Consider the following 7,589-nt stretch of genomic DNA (forward strand, 5'->3'; position numbering starts at 1 on the left):
TGGGCAGCTAACATACCATTTTCTATGTAACATCCTATTTGTGTCTGCACTGGAATGTATTATAGTCATGTGTTTAAGTTTAAACCAAGTGGAGTGCAGATATGGCATACTTTATTTTCCAACTTATTGGCTCGGGCAAGTCTGAAAATTATTCTGGCTTGAAGCAGAATAAAATCAGCCCAAATAGTATTTGCATCCTATCTCCATGCTGTTGGGCTATGTTGTAATCTTTTGCCTACAATCTGGAAACCTCGTGGATGAATGGTTCTATTCATCAGAGGATCTTATTTGGGGATTACAAATGTGTGGCATGGCTGCCACCACCAGCTCCTCTCACAACCAGAACAGACATCATTAATCACATTTTGTCCAGTGAACCCAGATGTGGCCTCAAAATCCTTTCCAACACAGCTGTCTTACGCAACCCCAATCCATCACTTGTTTCAATTCAAGTTGAAATCTATTAGCCATATCTGCTCTGGTTACTCTGGCTGGAACATTGTTATTTCTTTGACTGGTTCCCAGGACTATGAACTCAAGGAGTGCAACCACTTTCTTTCACAGTCTCTCTTTCCATTGAAACGTTTAATGCATACGGAAGTGTTTCTGACATGAGGCTAAGTCTAAGGAGCCTAACAGTATGTTTTAAAGGTTCCTACCTCTCAAGAGAAAGGAGGGAGGCAATGAGAGAGGGCACTGGGAGAGCAGGCACGAGCAGTATGTTTTCTCTCATGTATGGAATCAAGATATAAAGATTACACACACACACACACACACACACATACACACACACACACAAGCAGGAGTATCTGAGGGATGAGAGGAGTCAGTGGGAGGGGAGGAGGCACCAAGATGGGTAATGGAGAAGGCAAACTTGATCAAAATACACACACATATATCATATACTTTTTAATATAAAATTTAAATTGAATTAATTATTTAAATTGATTAATTTTAATCAATCAGTAAAAAGAAAAATGTTACCTACCTGCAGTCTCAATAAGGGAGCCATCTTTTCCAAAGACCCATGAGATGGAAATTTAGACCTCATCATACTTTTGATAACTGCATTTACTTTCTTACTGCAAAATAATAGGCTATTAGAATAGAATGCTAGCATTTAAAGTCAGTCATAAATATTCACAGAAAGTAAAGTCCAAACACAATAAAGGAAACCGAAGCAGAAGATGTGGCCCTAGAAAGCAGGAACGCTGTTTGAGGTTCACATCCAAAACAAGTCACTGTTCCTCTCAACGTCTGTCCGAGAAAACGCATGCAAGGCAGGCAGGTGTCAGCCTCAGATCCAAAGCAAGAACCTCCCACCTCTTACCTCGATTCTCTCTCCTCCCTCCCAGCCCTCACTCTAAAAGGAAGCAACACTGTGCCATTTATTACTAAGGATGAAAGAATGGCTTGGGAAAAATTCTACAGTGGGAGAACATTAAAAAGGTAAGGCCAAACTTTAAAACAACAACAGGGATAATAATAATAATGAGGAGGGGGAGGAGAGGGGAAGGAAGAAGAGGACGAAGAGGAGGAAGAGGAGGAGAAGGAGGATGAAGAGGAGGAGGATAAAACTCCCAGGTCTATGTTTTCAGATTGTAAGCAACCAAAAACTTCTAGACAGATCCCGAGGAAATCTCCAGCTAAATGCTCAAAATATAAAACACTGAGCTAATATTTGCGAAGAGGAGCAGAATGGATGGATTTTATGACCAGCAAGTGCCTTACGTGGTCACCAACAGTCAGCGTGGGAGAAACTGTACCGAGAAACCAACAAATGTCAGGAAAAGAAAATTCATTAACAGAGATCTGGCTCATGATTCAGAAGAACTCTTTCAAGATCTGAGTCAGTTACAAGAAACATGGCTTGCTGAAGCTCAGGTACCTGACAATGATGAGCAGTTTGTTCCAGACTATCAGGCTGAAAGTTATATGTTTGTTCTGTTTTTAGTGGCTTTTCATGGCCTCCCACTGAAAATCAAGAAAGAACCCCACAGCCCATGTTCAGAACTCGGGTCTGCTTGCAGTCAAGAGCAGCCCTTTAAATTCAGCTATGGAGAAAAGTGCCTGTGCAATGTCAGTGCCTATGATCAGAAGCCACAAGTGGGAATGAGGCCCTCCAATCCCCCGACACCATCCAGCACTCCAGTGTCCCCACTACACCATGCATCTCCAAACACAGCTCATACTCCGAAACCTGACCGGGCCTTCCCAGCTCACCTCCCTCCTTCTCAGTCCATACCAGACAGCACCTACCCCATGGACCACAGATTTCGCCGCCAGCTTTCTGAACCCTGTAATTCTTTTCCTCCTTTGCCGACAATGCCAAGGGAAGGGCGTCCTATGTACCAACGCCAGATGTCTGAGCCAAACATCCCCTTCCCACCACAAGGCTTTAAGCAGGAGTACCACGACCCAGTCTATGAACATACCACCATGGTTGGCGGTGCAGCCAGCCAAAGCTTCCCCCCTCCTTTGATGATCAAACAGGAACCCAGAGATTTTGCATATGACTCAGAAGTGCCTAGCTGCCACTCCATTTATATGAGGCAAGAAGGCTTCCTGGCTCATCCAAGCAGAACAGAAGGCTGCATGTTTGAGAAGGGTCCCAGGCAGTTCTATGATGACACCTGTGTGGTCCCGGAGAAGTTCGATGGGGACATTAAGCAAGAGCCTGGAATGTACCGGGAAGGACCCATGTACCAGTGGCGAGGATCCCTCCAGCTCTGGCAGTTTTTGGTAGCTCTTCTGGATGACCCTTCAAATTCTCATTTCATTGCCTGGACTGGACGAGGCATGGAATTTAAACTGATTGAGCCCGAAGAGGTGGCCCGGCGTTGGGGCATTCAGAAGAACAGGCCGGCGATGAACTATGACAAACTTAGTCGTTCTCTCCGCTATTATTATGAGAAGGGAATCATGCAAAAGGTGGCTGGAGAAAGATACGTGTACAAATTTGTGTGTGACCCGGAAGCCCTTTTCTCTATGGCCTTTCCGGATAACCAGCGCCCACTGCTGAAGACGGACATGGAACGTCACATCAACGAAGAGGACACAGTTCCTCTGTCTCACTTTGATGAGAGCATGACCTACATGCCTGAAGGGGGCTGCTGCAACCCTCACCCCTACAACGAAGGATACGTGTACTAAGATGAGTAACCCGTCAAGCAAGGCACCCCGTGCTTTGCCTCTTTTTTTTCAAGATGCAGAGAATCACCGAATTCTCTTCAATGTTTGTTTTATTTCTGTTGTTTGTACTTTATTTTTTAAATGATAATACAAAAGGGGGATTTTCCTGTTGCATTATTCTATGGTCTGCCATGGACTGCGCACTTTATTTGCTGGTGGGCAGGAGTAATCTAGACATTCATTCTTTGTAACAGGAAGATGGCGGATGAGTGGGCAGAAGGAGCTGAGGGATTCCTTTTTGCTTAGGCTTGGAATGGAGTCCTACAGGTTTTCTGTATGATGATTCTATATCATATTTGTTCGATTTCATAATAACGTAAGATAATTTTCCCTGGGTATCTACGGTACAGTTGATTTCACGTTGTGTAAATATCTTCTTGGAGACCATTTGCCTTGGGCATTTCCCCCATCATTACTGAGTCTCTGCAGGTGTACAAAAATCTACTGTAAATGGCAGTTTAATGTTAGAAATTACTGTTTTGCACCTCTTGTAAAAAAAATATTTAGCAATTGCATTTGTTGTTCTTTCTGTTTCATAATGCTTTACAGATGACTTGTAGAGGAAAACCCTAAATGTGGGCAATTCTCTTTGAAGTTGAGTAATCACCATGACTGTAAATGAGGGCCACCGTTTTGGACTCTGGCTCCAACTGAGTCACAGGCCAGTAGCATTTTATGTATCTGATGCCATCTTGCTGTTTTGGTACTACAAATACTGTCTTTTAAATATGTTGATGCCCATCTCACTTAAATAATGACATGTCATGATCCTTCGGAATCTTCATTTAAGTGTTAAAGCTGGGATCACAATGAAGCAAAAAATAGAAAAAGAAAAAAAAAATTACCTGTCTCCTTTCACTATCTTCAGTACATAAATACATTATTTAATCAGTAAGAATTAACTGTACTAAATCACATATGATGCTGTTCTAGTTACAGCAAGCACTCTTTAAGAAAAATATCCACTACACTAAATAGGTACTATAGTAATTTTTAGACATGGTACCCACTGATATGCATTTAAATGTTTCACTGCTGTGTTCTGTTGATAACATAGATAAATATTAGATAATGCTAATGCTTCCGCTGCTGTCCTTTCTGTAATATTCTCTCATGCTGAATTTATTATGACCATTTATAAGCAATGCAGTTAACTACAGATAGCATTTCAGGACAAAATAGATGACTCAAACCATTTATGGCTTAAAAAAATAGCTTACCACCTTGCTATGCTATAAGCAGCTTCTATGCACATTGACAAATGAAGAGTGAGCCTCAGCTTGCTAAAGGAAACTGGGGAAACTTTTGTAACTTTGGTGAAATGGAACACTGTTTATGAACTGTTAAAGAATATGAGGAAGTTCCTGTGTGACATAGTGCTGGCACTGATGTTGTCCTTCATCTCCTTTGGACACGCCTGTAAATGTGATCAGATTGTATGAAAGAAGATTCAAAGATCTGAAATCTCAAAAAAAAAAAAAAAACCTTCTAGACAGCTTGAAATAGACATATGTTAGTAAAATATTAGACATTAAGAACAAAGAGAGAGCCGGGCGTGGTGGCGCACGCCTTTAATCCCAGCACTCGGGAGGCAGAGGCAGGTGGATTTCTGAGTTCAAGGCCAGCCTGGTCTACAAAGTGAGTTCCAGGACAGCCAGGGCTAAACAGAAAAACCCTGTCTCAAACAAAAAACAAAAAACAAAAAACAAAAAACAAAAAAAAAAACCCAAAAAGAACAAAGAGAGAGAGACAGAGAGAGACACATACAGTGAGAGAGACAGAGAGATTGACAGAGAGACAGAGAAAGACACACACAGAGAGAGACAGAGAGAGAGACAGAGAGAGATTGACAGAGAAACAGAGAGAGAGAATCTATAAAGAATGGGAACCGATTTTGGCCCCAGGATTAAAAATACTGGATGATAACAAACCCTAGAAAATCTCTTCAAAAATAAATTAAAAGAAAATATTAGTGTGTGTATGATTCATATGTGTGCCCTTGTGTGTGTGTGAATGTCAGGCATGCTTTGCCATAGTTGATGTGTGGTGGTCAAAGGACCACCTTGGGTGTTTGTCTTCACCTTCGCTATGCTTGAGTCAGGGTCTCTTGGTTGTTGGCTGCTGTGTTTAACAGGCCAGCCATGCTATTGGCTGCCTGAGAGGCTCCTGTCTGCACCTCCCATCTTGCTATGAGTGCATCAGGATAGGAGGTAAGTGCTACCCTATGTGGCTTCGTGTGAAATTCTGGGGATCAGACTCGGGTCCCCAGCAAGTGCTTTACCCACTGAACCATCTTCTTGGCTCCTCTCCAAAATTTTAAGGAAAAAAAATATTGAGCAGTATATTCCATTCCTGGAAGCACCAATATTCAATTTGGAAGTCAGTTTTAAGAGCAAGGGGGAGAAAAAAATCATCGCTTAAAAGAATTTACAATTAGAGTTTAAATGACTGAGCCACTCGGTTAATCGTTTTGGTTTGAAAGAAAGACTTCTGTTGCTTTTGAAAGAATTCCTAACAGCACTTGATGATGTTTCTAAAGACTTACATGTAAAGGAGAGGGGAGAGAAGAAGACAAAGAGGAAGGAAAGAAGGAAAAGAGAGAGAGAGAAGCAGGAAGGCTTCGTATTCAGCGTTCGTATTCAGCAACTGAAGGTGTGCCAGCATAGCAGATAACCTCTGGTGTCCATTAACAAGTTCTTCAAAGTGAACACGCTTTGGAAGACAGTTTCCTCTGCTTGGAACTCTGGAATTATATACTCATGGCTGGTCCATCCTTTCTCCTTCTCAGCAACCAAAACCCAAGAGCTGAGACACTGAGCTCTGCAGATCCCTGCTGACTCCAGAGGAGAGTGATCAAGGCTCCCTAGGAGGTCTCATGAGACTCTCTTCACTCACTCTTGTGGAGTTCAAGGGGAGGGGTGGGGAGACAGGACATTTCCTGTCCTACTTATGGCAGGGCACTGGCTTCTTCGTTGCCACACAAGGACAGTTGCTGTGCACACTTGGCCTTCCTCACCTTGGTACACAGTGTACCACTCAGCCATTCATTTGCAGAATTCTCTTGACCCTAAAACATGTAAACAGAAGGATGTTCTAAAGGAATCCTGAGGTAATCTCATAAAATAGTCACAGCCAGCTTTGTGTACAAAGAGCTTTCTCGAAAGCGCCTCAGAAACAGTCCTGCGGGGTAAGGATATAATTTAATCTGTTTCCCTAACAGAAGACTTGTTTGTGGTTCAGAAAATGAAATAAAACAGCCAAGAACATTCAACAAGTTAACCAGTCAGCCTGGCTCCTGAGAACTTCCTGGTTATAGGACTCGCTGTTCAGAACATGGTATTTTAAACTCTGGTAAGGCTCTCAATGGGGACACAGGGCAGGCCAGGGTGATCAGTGGTGAACATGTGAGCAGAGAAGCATCTTTAAGCACTGGTAACCTTCAGAAAGAGGTTTAGGAAGAGGGCAACAGCTGGGAAGTTGCAGAAGATGATTTGGGCTTGGGCTGGGAGAGATTTGCTTAAAGTCCGCTAACTGCAAATTGAATGCTGAGAAGAAGGCGGGCCCCTGAGGATGTGTGAGAGGACTGAGCTCAGCTCCAGAGCAAGCCTCTCACCTCAGGAACAGACTGTGTGTGTTGGAAGGCTGGAAGGAAGACACACTGCTTTTGGCTGAAGAACAGGTTATTAGAAAGGAGGGCCAATCGTAAATCATGTGATGGGTCATGCTAAGGAATTGTGGTTTAGTTATGAGTGATGAAGGTTGGGGTGCTTTTTGCAGTCTTTATTGGGGTATATTATTCATATTTAATCCAATAAATCAACCATTGAAAGTGTGAAATTCAATGTTTATATATGTATGTATATACATATGTGTATACATACACACATATGTGTGTGTACATGTATACATATATAATGTATACACACACACACACACACACATACACACACATAATTTGAAGAGTGCAGCAATCACCATAAGTCTCCTCTCAGTATCATGTCTTCTTTATTCAATGGAAATGTCTATAAATGGATGGATGCAAACAGCACAAGGCCTTTGGCCTCTGGTTTCTTTCCCTTGGTATTTCTGTAGCAGGCATCAGTTACTCCTTTCTGTCACTAGGTAGTGTCCTGTTGTGCGTATACACCATGGTTTATTTATCAACTACATACTCATGAACAGTTAGAGTGTGTCTCTCATGGCCAATGCTGTTATGAGAGCTGTGGGCTGGTTGTTATGGAGGCAGGTTCCCCGCCATGCCTCTCAGATAGATATCAAGAAGCAGAATTGCTGAATTGTCCAGTGGTTTTATGTTTAACAGTTAAGAAACTGCCAAATTATTTCTGAAGGTCACTGCACTGTTACAGTTACAACAGCAGTGTCTGAAGGTTCTCATT

At 42.4% G+C, this 7,589-nt stretch overlaps 1 pseudogene; it reads left to right on the plus strand.

The window, feature by feature from the left end:
- Positions 1 to 1,629: 1,629 nt before the first annotated feature.
- On the plus strand, positions 1,630 to 4,016 carry Gm5454 (annotated as a pseudogene).
- The last annotated feature ends 3,573 nt before the right edge of the window (positions 4,017 to 7,589 follow it).

This window comes from Mus musculus, chromosome 13 (genome assembly GCF_000001635.26).
Source record: "Mus musculus strain C57BL/6J chromosome 13, GRCm38.p6 C57BL/6J".
Taxonomy (NCBI): Eukaryota; Metazoa; Chordata; class Mammalia; order Rodentia; family Muridae; genus Mus; species Mus musculus.